Source organism: Balaenoptera acutorostrata, chromosome 2 (assembly GCF_949987535.1).
Source record: "Balaenoptera acutorostrata chromosome 2, mBalAcu1.1, whole genome shotgun sequence".
Classification (NCBI taxonomy): domain Eukaryota; kingdom Metazoa; phylum Chordata; class Mammalia; order Artiodactyla; family Balaenopteridae; genus Balaenoptera; species Balaenoptera acutorostrata.
This window is the reverse complement of record NC_080065.1, coordinates 132,014,669-132,031,003: the sequence shown is the minus strand read 5'-3', so window position 1 is coordinate 132,031,003 and position 16,335 is coordinate 132,014,669. Positions and strand designations below refer to the sequence as shown.

Genomic DNA, 16,335 nt, shown 5'->3' with positions numbered 1-16,335 from the left:
CTTTCAACAATGCTCCTTTAAGAGGAGGAAACTTTTTTAAGCAAAATATCTTCCAATGACACCCAAAAGTAGAACTGCTGGAAGTCTACACACACACACAGAGGAAAAAAATACACATTTTTCTAGCTCTTTACTTTTAGAAGTAAACCTTGTAGTGTTTTCCATTTGCTAGGCACAATTCCACTGTGTGTGTACATGGATAAAGGTACAGGTGCGTCTGCGTATTCCTCACAACAATCCTATGAGGTAGGTACTGTTACTGTCCTCGTGTGTTAAACATGAGGAAACCAGAACACAGAGAAGTTAGGTAACTTGTCCAAGGTCACACAGCTATTAAGTGCAAGGGCTAGGATTAGAATCCATGTAGTTCGGTTCCAAGGTACATGGCTAAGAAAGGGTTTTGCTCTATTTTGTGCCTTTTTATGTATTTATGGAATTCTTATATTTCATGTTTTTGGCATTCTCTTCTCAGCCCCTTTCACGTATTTAGAACCAACCCACTTTGGGCCCACGTCCAAACGCACTTCTACCTGCACTGTTCCCTGACTACTCATTTTCTCATTGTTACAAATACACACTTACATTGAAAGTCTTTCCCAAATGCACATTATGATTCTCTGTAACAAAATTATATTACATCACCTGAAGGGGTTATCGTAAGGATTAAGTAAGGCAGAATCTTACATTGTTTGACACTGCTTTACATTTAAAATTTGCTTTCCATTTTTACATACAGTAGATGAACTGTCCCTGCTTTCATCTAAGGCCAGCCAGCCAGCCAGCCCTCCCCCTGTGAGCTGGATCCCACCCCTGACCCCTACTCAAGCCCCTCACTCCTGCCCTCGGCCCCTCTCCCTCTGCTATCACCAAGTCTTTCGTCTCCACAGGATCTTTTGTGGAGGTCCACAAACATACTGTAAATCATCTCACTTTAGGTAGTCATGTCCTGATCCTGTATCCCCCTCCAGCTGCTGCCTCATTCCCCGCTCCCCTTTTCAGAAAAATGCCTTGAAAGTGTCCTCTATACACAGTCACCATGTCTTTTCCTCCAGTCTGCTCTTTCCATCCCTCCACCAAAATGGCTCTTGTGAGAGTCACTGGTGACCACCTGATTGATGAATCCAATCATCCTTTGCCAGGTCTCCGCTACTACAGCTCTAAGCAGTGTAGGCACAGATGATCACTGCTTCCTTCTTGAGAGGGTTTCTTGTCTTGGCCTCAAGGCCCATACTTTCTCTCTGTTTCCCTCTCCCCCACTGGCTAGTCCTTCTCAGACTCCCCTGCTTGTTCCTTATCATCTTCCCAACCTATAAATATTGGAGCCCAGGGCTCAGTCTTCTCCTTAATCTATGCTTGCTCCTAGGTGATCTCATGGTCTTAAGTATCATCTATTCAGTTTATATCTCTAGCTTCAACCTCTCCCTAAAATGCAGACTTGTACATCTAACTGCCTACCCAATATTTCCACTTGGACGTGCAACAGAGATTTCAAAACAGAGCTACTGATTTCCTCTCAAGAAAAACCTGTTGGTTCAGCATTTTTCTCCAGCTCAGTAAATGAGAACTTCGTTCTCCTAATTACTCAAGCCAAAAACCTTGGAGTTGTCTTTGATTTCCTTCGTCTCTCACATCCTTCTAATTCTACAATAAATCCTCTTGAGCTTTAATTTTTAACTCCTAAAAATTATCCAGAATCCAATCACATCTTATCACATCCATCACTCAAATGTTTCTTTATCAGAGGCCATTCCTGGCCTTCCTGGCCTTCCTATCTAAAAAGTCTCACCCCAGTGTTCATAGCAGCACTATTTACAATTGCCAAGCTATGGAAGCAACCTAAGTGTCCATCAACAGATAAGTGGATAAAGAAGATGTGGTACTTATATACATAATTGAATACTACTCAGCCATAAAAAGGAGTGAAATATTGCTATCTGCAACAACATGAATGGACTTGGAGGGTATTATGCTAAGTGAAATAAGTCAGACAGAGAAAGACAAATACTGTATGATATCACGTATATGTGGAATCTAAAAAAATACAACAAACTAATGAACATAACGAAAAAGAAACAGACTCACAGATATAGAGAACAAACTAGTGGTTACCAGTGGGGAGAGAGAAGGGGAGAGGGGCAATATAGGGGTAGATACAAACTGCTATGTATAAAATAAGCTACAAAAAAATATAAATAGAAAAATAATAAAAAATAAAATAATCTAAAAGGATATACTGTACAATACAGGAATATAGCCAATATTTTATAATAACTATAAATGGAGTATAACCTTTAAAAATTGTGAATCACTATATTGTGCACCTGTAACATATTGTACATAAATTATACTTCAATAAAAAAGAAAAAAAGGTTATGATGTAGCCAGATGGAAAAAAAAAATCTCTCTCTCTCACACACACATATACACAAACACACATTCCCCAGTTACTTTTACCCTGCTTTATTTTTACTCCATAGCACTTACCTTGACCTGACATGTTATATATCCATTTACTTATTTGTCACCAGTCTTGTCATGCTATAGAATGTAAGCTACATGAAAGCAAAGGCATTCTCTGTTTTGTTCATTTCTATGTCTCCAGTACTTAGAAGAGTTTCTAGCACATGGTAAGCATGGCATAGATGCTTATTGATTGAATGAATGGATGTGAATCAATCAACATTTATATGAAGTTTTAGTGATAACGTGGAAAGAGTGAGTTCTGAAACCAGATGAACCTGAGTTCCAATCTCAGAACTGATAATTACCAGCTGGGTGACCTTCAGTTACTTAACTGGTATATTTCCTTCTCTAATAATAACATGTCCAAGTATTATCATGAAGGTGAAAAAATAATGTTGGTAAACACCTAGCATGATGCCTGTGAATATTCAGTGAACTGGACTTAATGTTATTATTTTTTGCATCCCACTCTGCATTTCCACAGCTGTCACATATAGGCATTAAGGTTCCATGTGGATTGAATTGTTTGCCTATCTACATAGCTAGCATTGTTTGTGGGTTTGTTATGTGCCAGACCCTACCTTAAATACTTTATAGTTCCTACCTCACATAAATCTCACAAAAACATAACAAGTATTGGTGCGTATTCTTACTTTACAGATGAGGGAACAAGGCATCGAATTATATAGTAACTTAAAACCACACAGCTAATATGTGGTAGATCAGGGTTTGCACCCAGACTGCCTGACCTCCAGCAGCCAGGCTCTTAGCTCCCCCATACCACTGCCCACAATATTCAGGCACTGTTCTCAGCACATGGAAACTGAAAAGATAGAAAAGATTCATCCCTATTTTAAGAAACTAAAGGAGAGAGAAAGGCATAGGCACACAACCCTAACAGTAGGTTTTAGCCCTGGCCGTGCATGAGAATCAGCTGTGGCAAAGGCATGGGGCTGTCTCCGCCCCAGACTCTCTGGAAGTTGGCCCAACGAATCCTGGTTTTTAAAGTTTCCCCAGGTGAATCTTAGGAGCAGTCAGAGGCCGGAAGCTGAGTCTGTGATAAACAGCAGCCATGACTGAGGAACATATTCAGAGCTCAAGGGAAGAGCCCTGGGAGAAAGAGATTGATCAGTTGTGGATTCCTTTGAAATGACGGACTAAAATCCTGCCACTGAGAAGAGGTTGCTTTTGGTCAAGATGTCTGGCACATAAGTGGCTGTCCTGGGAAGATTCAAGGTCAGTGTCATCCTCTTAAACATTCAGTGGACCTCTACTGTGCATTTGTCGGTTTCATGGTAGCTATGAGTTTGCTTCAAGATGTTTTATTCAAGTATTGGCTAAACCATCTACCTAGTATAGAGAAAGTTATTCAATCTGGGGGGGGCTTTAGTTTTGACATTTATAAAAAGGAGGATAAAAATGATGCACATACCAAAGAGTTGCTTTGGTAAGTGTGATAATTCATACAAAGTGAGTAGTGTGGTACCCGTGCAATTTAAGAGTTAGCTGTTGTTATTATTAATATGATTCATATTAGTGGAAGCCCGTGAAATCAACTCCTGCCTTGTGCGCTTTGATATGATGTGGTGACGGAAAAAATCCTGGGTCATTCGTCTGGACCAGGCTCTAGTTCTCTTCTGACATTGGTGTCTCTCGGGAAAATGGCTAATCCTGCTGTGCCTCAAACGGCAATATAATAAAACCTGGTGGTGCTGGTGTGAAATTAAATGAGAGGTGCTTTGTGAAGTAGGTCCCCCTCTTGAGTCTCCACATATAAAATCACCTCACGGGGAACGGTAACCCCATTTTCAGGAGTTTCTAATAAAAATCCATAAGGAATTTGACAGTGGGTAAGAAATAGGAAGGACAGCAAATAATGTTTAAATAAAAGCCGACCGGGCTCCAGGCACTCTGCATGTATTATTATCACATGGAGATAATTATCACAACAATTCTGCCAGGAAAGAAGCCTGGCCAGGTGAAGATACTGATGGAGGACTGGTGAGATATTTAGTTGGAAAAGACTTTGGCTTTGGAATCTGATAAACCAGAGTTCCGAACATGACTTCGAGTTATTTATCCTCTGAGTGTCTGTTTTCTCAACTGTGAAATGGAAGGAAATAATGTTGCCTTTTCATGTTTATTGTAAGGATTAGACATCGAGCAGCGTGTACTTGGTAGCCACTTAATGGACAGTCCCTGCTGTGACAGAATGTTTGTCCAGGTCTCACCAGTGGTAACACCAGGCTGGTCTGATTGCAAATCCTGGGTTCCTTCCATTTCATCATGCTCCCATCGAAAAAAGCTTCCTTTTTTCATTCTTTGATTCTTTCAACCTCTATCACCTTTTCTGGTGCTTGCCTGTAATGTACACCGGTCAGTGTTGTTCTGATTTGTGTTTCTGAATTCATTATTTGTCTTTGGTACTTGTGCCCCAAGGCATTTCCTTCATTTTGACTCAATTTTATAAATCTAATAGAGAAATCACTGGCGGTGAAATCATCACTGTTGCTAGAGTCTGGCCTGTTGGTTTTCTGAGTCATTGTTTCTTCGCTGGCAGATTGAGCTGGGAGAAAAGATGGGCCAAGATGGCCAGGGCCTTTGTCTTCACAAGTGTCTGCAACAGCACAGTTAGTTGGGAAAGCAAATGGGAGACAAATAAATTCAAAGATGTGCCTGAAAGCCCTATCTGAATCCTGTTGTTGCTACGTGGGAATGTCACTTACCTGAAAATGTTAGGAGCAAATTCATTAGTCAGTGAACCTCCTTGCAAGCGACATCATTAATTTATTTTTTTCATTTATTTATAAAATACAAACACTTAAAGAATATATCTGTTATATGTCAAATATTGGCTAGGCAATGGGTTCACTGGGGGTAAAAATAAATGTGGTTCATGCCCTGATGGAAGACAAATAAACTAATCAAATGAATATAAACTGTGGCAAATGCTGCAATGGAGAGGACCTGGAACTAGGGCAAGGTCTAACAGGGGTTTGTAATGCACAGGAAGACCAGGACACTTTCCCTGAAGAAGTGTCACTTGAGCTGAGATCTGAAGGATGAGTAAAATTTAACTCGGCAGAATAAGAGAGAGGATCTTCCCTGCAAAGGGGAGAGCATGTTTTCAAGGTCTTGTCACCAGAGGGGCATGGTGACTGTGAGGTCCTGAAGGAAGGCCAGTGTGGCTGGAGCACAGAGACCAAGAAGGAGTTTGGAGGAGACTGAGGCTATGAGTGCTGTGACCCTGCATGTTCTGTGGTGTGAATGACGGAGTTTGGTCTTGAGCCAAAGACCAACTGGAAATCATGGAACGGTATGAACTTGGGGAAAGAAGCCTGGCCATATTTGTCGCATGGGAAGACTGTTCTGACTGCTGTGAGAATAGATTAGAGAGGCTAAGAGGGGGTGGACATATTTTAAGGAGTTGGCCACTCAAAACAGAGATACATGGCTGCTTTGCTTGAAGCAGCCCTTATTGTTGCAGTGCGGTAGACTTGTAGGTGGTTCTGTGTACGCCCCAAATTCCTCAAGTTGCATGTGTGTCTTATTAAAACAGTCTTATGAACACAGAAACCTGGCCATTGGCTTGACATCCAGACAAAGAAATTGTTATTCTAAATGAGCAATGTCACGAACACACCAGGCTGTGTTTTGAAGAGGCAGTAAACATTCCAGGCATTGAAAAATAGAGTGCGTTTCCTCTTCCAGACACAGCACTTGCAAAGCACGATATTTAGAAGGAAGAGAAAGGCTGTCTTAGGACAAAACCACTAAGAATGTTTTCATATCATGTTATTCAAGAAAATAGCTGCTATATCCAAGCCTCTGGAGGGAACAGTACATATGCTCAGCTGCGTATATTTATATGTAAACAGCAAGGTGGCCCTCTCAGGGGACTGTTGGCCAAAAGTCAGTCTTAGGAGCAAAGGTTAGGAAGCCACGTCCTAACTTAATTTAAATTCATTCTTTCATGGTCCTCTAACCCAGATGATAGAATGTCTAAGCTTGTGGTGGGAACCCCAAATGTAACATCCTGCAGGAGCCAAGTAGGTACCATTAACCAAAAAGGCATGATATTGGCTATCACGGAGTGTATCACTGTGTGTTCCAGCCCTGCCTAAAGGCAACACAATTTAGTTACAGACCACCTGTTTTCATCCCATTGGAAAGAATCATAGAATTTCCGTTTGGGAGAAGACCTCTGATTCAGGGATATTCACAGGGTCCACGAACCGCCTCACAGCTATGTTCCTGATAACATAGCTATGAAAAGCTTGCTTCCTGCCCAAGCTGCCCATTTAACTTCAGGAGAGTGCTGACCATGCCTCCATCTTTAAGTTGAGCTGAAATCTACTTCTCAGAACCATCAAGACAATTCTCCATGTGCACAAGGATGGTTTAAATGCTGTGTACAGGCTTAAGATTGCCGTTCCCTCTTACTGTGATGTTCTTCGCCCAACCCCACTGTTCTCTTCCTCACTTCTTTTAAGGCTTTGCACAAATGTCATCCTTCAGATAGGCCTTCCTGCCTACCATCTCTGAAAGGACACGCCTCCCTGCACTCAACCTTGGTTTTACTTCGTAGATTTGCTCACTGCTTCACGTGTTAGATGTTTGCGTTTGTTTATCGTCGTTTCCTCTCACTAGACCATAAGCTCTATGAGAGCAGGTACTTTGAGCCTTTGCTCCCCACTGGACCTGGCACATAGGTGACGATAAATGGTGGTGGGAAACAAATGACGAATCATCGCGGTTGGCAACAAGAACAGGCAAGTGGAGTGACCCGCGAGATTTTGGCCTCCCTTCCGCTAACACAGTGGTTCCCAAATGCTAGCATACATAAGATTAACTAGAGTGCTTAGTTTAAAATGCAGATCTGGGGGCTCACACACTCTCTGCTGAAATTCTGAATCAGTAGAGCCAGAGTGGAGCCCAAGAACCCCCATTTTTAAGCCGCACTCCAACACCTGTTGAACAAGAAACCTCAAGTGCAGTATTTCAAGAAACACTGTCCTAGGATAACAGAGTATAGACGACATAGGCAACACCACTGAATGTCACATGGTTTCCTTCCTCCCTCCATATCTAGCCCAAGATGCGGGAACTCTAGATTTAGCCTCAGGGAGGGATGCTGCTCAAGAGAAGGGGGTTAGGTGCCCTGCTTGTAAACACCCTGATTCTAAATCTCAGTTGGAGATTGCATGACTGCAGACCTGCCAACGATGGGTCTTAGAGGGGAACTCGGAAGCAAAGGGTCAACATTCATTTCCTCCACTGCCTGAGCACAGAGCCGTTTTCCGAATGGCTGCTGCAGCCTGTGAGTGGGGCAGGGCACCACCTTGGTCCTGGCAATTTGTGTCAAACCAGATGGATCGCTAGAGCTGGAAGAGACAGGGCAGCCGCGTTCAGAGCCCTGCCCTCTACCAGGCAGAGAGATGAAGTGAACCATCCAAAAGCACACAGCTAGTTAGTGTCCGAGCTGGGACTGACACCCAGCCTGTGGCTTCACTGCAGTGTTTTGGCCTCAGTACCCCCTTTGAGAGTGGTTTGACAGTTCCTAACAATCCTGTGGATATGTTAGAATGACAGGCTGATCTGAGTAGAGACTCGATATGGAAGTCCACGGAAAAAGCCCTCCAGGATACCCTGGAAAGAGTTTCCTTCCTTTCACACAGCAGACTTGTGTCTTGATAAGCCCTCAGGAGAGAGCCAGATCTGAGGTACTTTTCAGTGGCTGAGCGAGGTATGTATAATGAATGGGGCTATTACTTTATAGTTTTTAAAAGGAAGCTAATTTTTCTTTGAAATTGGCCCTATTTACACACAGAATCAGCTGAAAAGACTATTATCTGGTATTAAGCTTTCAAGAATACTCTCGTAAGTGCTATCTTCCCCCCATTGGGTACCTAATAAGGTTGCTCAGGACCAGGGTATGTAACATGTGTTTCTCCATACTGTGCCTCTTCAATGCCACTAAGTGATGGGCTGAACTTGACTGTGTAGAGCTCAGGGCTGGGACTATGGAGCAGTCAGATATTGCCTGAACCAATTCTCTTCCAGTGTCTCCTACTCCCATCTCAGACATGCCACTGTGTCAACTTGCATTTTCCTCTTCCCTGTCTCACTGACCCAAGTGAAGTTGGCTGTACATGCTGGGAACTGCCTCCCCCAAATTCACTTCATTTGTACTCATTTCCAGTCTTCTGTTTGGAAATTGTATTTTTGGCTCCCATTCAGATAAAGTCAAACTGAGATGATAAATGGAAACGATCCTCTATGTGAAGCAGTGGCCAAGGCTTTAGTTACAATTTTCTATTGATCCTCAGACATGCTCTGGGCATCGTACAAAATTATTTTTTTGATACAGCACAGATCTCAGTGAATTGATTAAAGTTTGAGGCTCCCAGGGATACCCAACCTTCATTTTATAGAACCACTTCCCCAGCAAGACCCAGTTTTACAATGTGAAAGAAGAAAGGCATCTTCCACTCTATATACTTTAGCTCCTTAATAGAAATATAGATCAATGGAACAGCATAGAAAGCTCAGAGATAAACCCACGCACATATGGTCACCTTATCTTTGGTAGAGGAGGCAAGAATATACAATGGAGAACAGACAGCCTCTTCAATAAGTGGTGCTGGGAAAACTGGACAGCTACATGTAAAAGAATGAAATTAAACACTCCCTAACACCGTATACAAAAATAAACTCAAAATGGATTAAAGACCTAAATGTAAGGCCAGACACTATAAAACTCTTAGAGGAAAATATAGGCAGAACACTCTTTGACATAAATCACAGCAAGATCCTTTATGATCCACCTCCTAGAGAAATGGAAATAAAAACAAAAATAAACAAATGGGACCTAATGAAACTTAAAAGCTTTTGCACAGCAAAGGAAACCATAAACAAGATGAAAAGACAACCCTCAGAATGGGAGAAAATATTTGCAAATGAAGCAACTGACAGAGGATTAATCTCCAAAATATACAAGCAGCTCATGTAGCTCAATATCAAAAAAAAAACCCAATCCAAAAATGGGCAGAAGCCCTAAATAGACATTTCTCCATAGAAGATATACAGATTGCCAACAAACACATGAAAAGATGCTCAACATCACTAATCATTAGAGAAATGCAAATCAAAACTACAATGAGGTATCACCTCACACCGGTCAGAATGGCCATAATGAAAAAATCTACAAACAATAAATGCTGGAGAGGGTGTGGAGAAAAGGGAACCCTCTTGCCTGTTGGGAGTGTAAGTTGATACAGCCACTATGGAAAACAGTATGGAGGTTCCTTAAAAAACTAAAAATAGAACTACCATATGACTCAGCAATCCCACTACTGGGCATATACCCTGAGAAAACCATAATTCGAAAAGAGTCATGTACCACAATGTTCACTGCAGCTCTATTTACAATAGCCAGGACATGGAAGCAACCTAAGTGTCCATCGACAGATGAATGGATAAAGAAGATGTGGCACATATATACAATGGAATATTACTCATCCATAAAAAGAAAGGAAACTGAGTTATTTGTAGTGAGGTAGATGGACCTAGGGTCTGTCATACAGAGTGAAGTAAGTCAGAAAGAGAAAAACAAATACTGTATGCTAACACATATATATGGAATCTAAAAAAAAAAAAGGTTCTGATGAACCTAGGCGCAGGACAGGAATAAAGACGCAGACATGGAGAATGGACTTGAGGACTCGGGGGAGGGGGAAGGATAAGCTGGGACGAAGTGAGAGAGTGGCATGGACATATATACCCTACCAAATGTAAAACCGACAGCTAGTGGGAAGCAGCTGCATAGCACAGGGAAATCAGCTCGGTGCTTTGTGACGACCTAGAGGGGTGGGATAGGGAGGGTGGGAGGGAGATACAAGAGGGAGGGAATATGGGGATATATGTATACGTATAGCTGATTCACTTTGTTATACTGCAGAAACTAACACAACATTTAAAGCAATTATACTCCAATAAAGATGTTTAAAAATTAAAATTAAAAAAAATAAAGAAAAAGACTGGGCTGCCAAAGCTTCTAACTTAACAGGGTAAATAACTGAAATAAGGTAGGTTCCAGGCAGCTGGAACAGTGTCTGGGACTTAGCAGGGACTCAATAAACATTAGCTCCATCATGGTCTTCCACCTGCCTTTCTCCACAGATGCAACTGAATGTTGGCTCATTTATTGGTCCATTTATTCAATATTTCTTGTGCACCTACAACATGTTTATCATGTGTTTATCATGGTTTATCATGGTTCTAGACACTGAGTATCTAGGGGTATAAAGATAGATGGATCCTTGCTCTCATGGCCTTCAGTTCTGGCGGGGGAGATAGGTGATAAACCATTAAAGGCATCAGATCCCAAATAAGATGGGAACCAAAACAAAACAAGACCAAAATAAGGAGATTCAGATAACATTTAAATGATGACCTTGCATATTACCTAACTATGGAAATATCCTCCAGATTGGTGTGCTGGCAAAATAAGCTTCCTATCTGGTCTCCTTGGCAGCCCTCAGAACATTCGCAGCTCATTTGGGTGCTTATTGGCCAGTATTTCTCAGGCCTCTGGTGCAGATCTCTCCTTTTCCATCTGGTGCTCTAATTCTGCACAGAATGGTGGGCAGACACTGCCGGTAGCATGATCTTCTGTAGAAGGAAAGCCCTCTGGGAGGTGAGGCTGCAGAACCCAGGGAGAGCATGAATTCATTCACATGTTTTTAAAGCCTCTGTGAGGGAGCAGGCAGGGTTCAGGCTCCAGAGAAATTTCAGGAAGGAAACAAGCAGCTTCTGCCCCTGACCTCGTGGTGCTTGCATTCTGGTTAGGGAAACAGGTAACCACACATAGACATCAGTAAGCAGGAACATTCAAATAGTGATCAGGGCTGGGAAGAAAACAAAAATAGGATCAGTGGCATAGTGATTGACTCAGGAATGGTGGCCTGGTAGGAATAGAGTGGACAGAGAGAAATATGTTTGAGCTGAAGCTTGACTGAGAAGAAAGAGCCAGCCATGCAAAGGGCCCAGGGAAGAACATTCCAGGCAGAGGGACCTACAAGTGCAAAGACCTAGAGGCTGAAATAAATTGTGGGTCTTGGTGGAATATTGTATCCTTTTGTGGTAGACTTGGTAGCTTTGTTTAAAAATAATCCTCTCAAATATTTAAGTCTTATAATTCACTATACTTTTCAAAGAAACAGTGTATACTAGTAGTTTAAAAATTTTGGATTCTAGAGACAGTGTGCTTAACTCTACAGGGGATATGAGTTAATGATACAGCCTTGGAGTTAGACCGCCTGGTTCCAACTGGACTTTTCCATCCACTAGCTGAGTGACTGCTGGCAGCTTACTTAATATTTCTGTGCCTTGTTTGCCATCAAAGGGGGATAAGAATAATGCCTGTTGTGTGGGAATCTTTTGGTAATAAATTAAGGTAATGGACATACAGTGCTTACCAACACAGGGCAAGTGCTCAAAGCATGTTGGCTATGGTAATCCCTCCATCATTTCCTCTAGAAGTGCACTTTCTTGATCACTTTTGCCATTCTGTTCACCCCACCAGTCACTCATTGAATAGATTTCTGAACAATCAAGTGGAAAATAATTTCCCGACATCTGAAAGACTTGGGCACCACTGAAACCTTTGAATAGTTTCCAGTGTAACTTAATAGAGGTGGGACTCATGAAATCCCCGTTAAGTTGATTCTAGGCCCTGGATGATGCTTTCCTCAGGGGAGATGGTTGGGACTACACTATATCAAGTGTTCATCCATCGTTCTTTTTCTCCTTTCCTTGCTTTTTCATGGCATTTATTACCACCAGTCATATTATCCCTGTATTTATTATGATGCTTAACCTACAAGAAGGGAACCTCTAAGAGAACAAAGACTTGTTTGCATTGTTCAGTGTACCATCCCCAGTTCCCCTAACAGTGTTCCAACAGGAGAGCTCAGTAACAGCTTGTTGATTGACTTGATATCTACATACCCCCCCTCCAAAAAAAAATACCACGGAGTGGGTTGCTGATGGGTCAGAAGGCCTTGCTTCTAAAAACATCCCATGTATTTAATGCAATCAGAGTTGCCAGCTTCTCGGTGACCCAGGAGAGCAATGATTCACTGAGAGGATCTGACCCAATAAATACAAAATATTACATTCATTTATTATTCATTTATTCTTTCAACAAATACTCATTAGGTCCTGACTTCATGCCAGGATATTGGTGTACAATGGCGAATAAAACAGACCTGGTCCCTGCCCTCAGGAGATTAGAGTCGTGTAATTAATCATACTAATTATTATAAAAAGCGTCTCATCACCAGCTTCGACAATATCATCTTTTCATATGAGTCTGAAGATTAGAACCTAAAGAAGAAAATAAAACCTTCTGGCAATGTGCCAGTGAGTGGGCAGTCAGGAAATGCTATTCCTGGCCTGACTCATCTCGCCTCATACTGCTCCTAGGGGACTGGTGGTTTGCAGTGCTGTTCTCCAGATGGCACACGTGTACACCTCCCCATGGCATACAACTGTTCCTCTCTCACCCTACACACACATGCACACACACACCACCCAATATAAAACTCTTATCCGCACCGAAAACCCATCCTGAGGAACTAGGAATGAAACCCTAAGTGGCACAGGAGCATAAGAATTTGCCAGTCTCAATACCTCTTTACAGCACGTAATATCACACCCTCGATTTGCCAGCTGCTTGTTTGTAAGACACACTAGATTGTGTTGAGGAGAACTTTCTTTTAGAAACGAGGCAGAGACAACTACTGCACGAGGATATTTCAGAGTGTTTGTTGGCAGAGAATCTGAGTCCATATATATAATCTCCCAGAGTCAAGGGTATGTTCCCATCCTACTTACTTTTTTGTCCACAAGTTAATCACTTGGAGCTCAGTTTCCCTTAGATTGTGATGTCAGGGTCATTCTGTCTTGAGTCTTGGCTGCTTTTTTTTTTTTTTTTCTTTTTCTTGAAGTATAGTTTGACTCACAATGTCATGTTAGTTTTGGGTGTACAGCACAGTGATTTAGTTCATATATATATGTATGTATATATATTTTTTCTTTTTCAGATTCTTTTCCCTTATAGGTTATTACAAAATATTGAGTGTAGTTCCCTGTGCTATACAATAGATCCTTGTTGGTTATGTATTTTATATACAGTAGTGTGTATATGTTAAGCCCAACCTTCCTCTCATCTGCTATTAACACCATGGTGTCACATAAGTGAGCCTATTTAGCCTCATTCATAGACCATTGGTCCCACGGCTCCTTTTGTTGTGATTTAACTGTTTCATGCATACATGTATATTTTTTCCCCAAAATACTGTAGGCTTCTTGGAGAGTTGTATTTTGGCATGTTTCGACTCAAGTTAGACTGCCTGGGTTCACCTGATGCCACTGCATACTAACCTCTCTGACATATAGTTTGCTCATCTATAAAGCTGGACTTATAATAATACCTTCCTCAAAGGGTTGATATGAAATTAAATGAGCTAATTCACAGAAAGTGTTTAGTAAAGCTCCTGACACATTTAAATTGCCTAATAATATTTGTTAATGATCTCTTTAATATTTTGCACCCACCATTGGCTGATCTAGACACAAAGTAAGCCATCACTAAATCAGTACTGATTCAAAAAACAGCCTTCCTAATGATATGATTGTGTGACTGTATTTAATGGATTTTACATCAAGGTTGAGTATCCATGTACTAAAAAAACCATATTTTATACCCCAAGATATTAATATAGAAAAATAAAATTCTAAGAAAGTTTGTAGAACAGAAGCAACAGTTTTTGAAGACACTTTACAAAGTGCTTCAGCACGATTCTGTCTTCATGATGCCAAATAACCAGATAGAAAATTAAAATTTTAGCCAATTTTCTTGACATGTAAACTCCTTTTCCATCAGTTTTCACCAAGATGTTTGAGGTTGCATAAAGACAGGCTCTGGGTCCGTGTGGTCTTCTATCTTCCTAAGATTTTCCTTAACTATTTTTCTCTCCTCCTAGTCTCTTCTACTTCAAACTGTACACCACTTCTTGGCGGTATGTAAATGAGTTTCTACTTCACATGTAATTTTGTTTTTTGGATAACAGGATGAATTGGTCAAGCTAAGCCCCGAGATTAGTTGACCGAGTAAAGTCAGCCTTTCTGATTTTCTTGAACTCAAAGCCTTGAGAATCCACTAATTAGAGAGTTGTTCTAATAGGAGAGGAAGATATTCACAGTCAGTGATCTGACTTTGGTTTGTCCTTCCTTCTGGGGATGATGCTAAATTAGGTGAGTTCAGAGTTTGCTATCAAGGTTTTCTCTGGTCATCAAGATATGAATTTCTTTCTCTCTCTCCCTCCCTCCCTCCTCCCCTCCCCTCCCCCCCCACCCCGTTCTACCATCACTGATAACCGGAAGGATTGTTTGGTGTGTGTGTGGGGGAGTAACAGTTATCCCAAATTCCTCCTTATCCTACCTGGTTCCTTGGTTCCTGAGGTTCACTTGAGAAATTAAAATGGAATCTTGGTTGGCTTTGTGGCCTTGAAAAACTAATTGAAATATCCCAAACTTCAGATTTATAAAGTATGGATTATATAATAGTATCTAAAGCAGAGCGTTGGTGTAATAAATGAGAGAATCGAGCATATTGTCTGGCACCAATAAGAGACTAATATGTTAAATCATTTTAATTAAAAAAAGCTGGTAATAGTTCTGTAAGGAGAGAGTATAGGCAAGGGGAAAAATTATGGATTTTAAACTTACTCTATTTCTTTTTTAAGTAAAGAAAGAATAAATAAGGACTCATCCCAAATAAATGACATTTAGAGCAGCAAAGGTATGAGAGATTGAGAATTTCTCCCTTCATTTCATTTGTTCACTTATGTATTCCACAAATGAGTAATGAGCATCTATTGTGTGCCACATATTGTTTTAGATGCTGGGGAGATGGTAGGGAATAAGACAGTCAAAAAAAAAATGTCAGTAAGTAAGATAAATTCAGTTGGCTATAAGAACAATGAAGAAAATAATACAGGACAATATGATAATGAAAAATTAAGTGGCCATAAATGGGATGGTCAGGGAAGCTCCAGACTCAAAGGCTGTGAGATCATCAGCCATACAAAAACCAGGGAAGAGGATCCTCCAGACAGAGGGAATAGTAAGTAAAAGGGACCTCAGGCAGCAACAAGTTTGCTATGTTAACATAAAAGGGAGCAGGGCAATATGGCCAGAGCTTAGTTAGCAAGGGAGAGAGTTGGGGGCCCACAGTCATAAAAAAAAGGCAGGGGCCAGATCACATATGGCCTCAAAGGCTATGATGAGGAGCTTGGTTTTATTTTAAGTATAATAGGAAACCTTGGGTGGTTTAAAACAGGACAGGGACATAATATCCCATGTTTTTCTAAATATCATGTTGGCTGCTGTGTGGAGAATACAGGGAGGCTATCAGAACTGATGGGAAAGAGAGGAAGGAGGCTTGGATTAGGAGGAAGCAGAGGTAATGGAGAGCAAAGAATGGATTTGGGTAAATTATTTTGGACAAGGAAGTGTGGGATCAATAGAGGGATATGAGTGACATCCCCATAATGAAAGCTGACTTGCTATGTAGGCTTACATATAACAAAGAATGAGAATGAGATTTCAAACCACCCACATCCCTCCCAACTCCACTCTGGCCAAATGTCATCTCAGGAAAAAGAGGCATGGTCTTCTCACATTCATTCCACAAATAGTCACTCAGTTTCTTTTACTATGGTCTGGAACAAGTTATGGGTACTGGTCAAACAGTAGCAAGCAAAACATACACACCTCTGTTCTAATGGAAGTTATATTCTAATG

The 16,335-nt window shown here is 41.2% G+C and overlaps 1 protein-coding gene across 4 annotated transcripts in view; it reads left to right on the top strand.

Annotated features, from left to right (window-relative positions):
• Positions 1–16,335, top strand: part of PPP2R2B (protein phosphatase 2 regulatory subunit Bbeta) — a 462,603-nt gene that overhangs the window by 29,143 nt on the left and 417,125 nt on the right. The gene's annotated exons all lie outside the window — the stretch shown is intronic.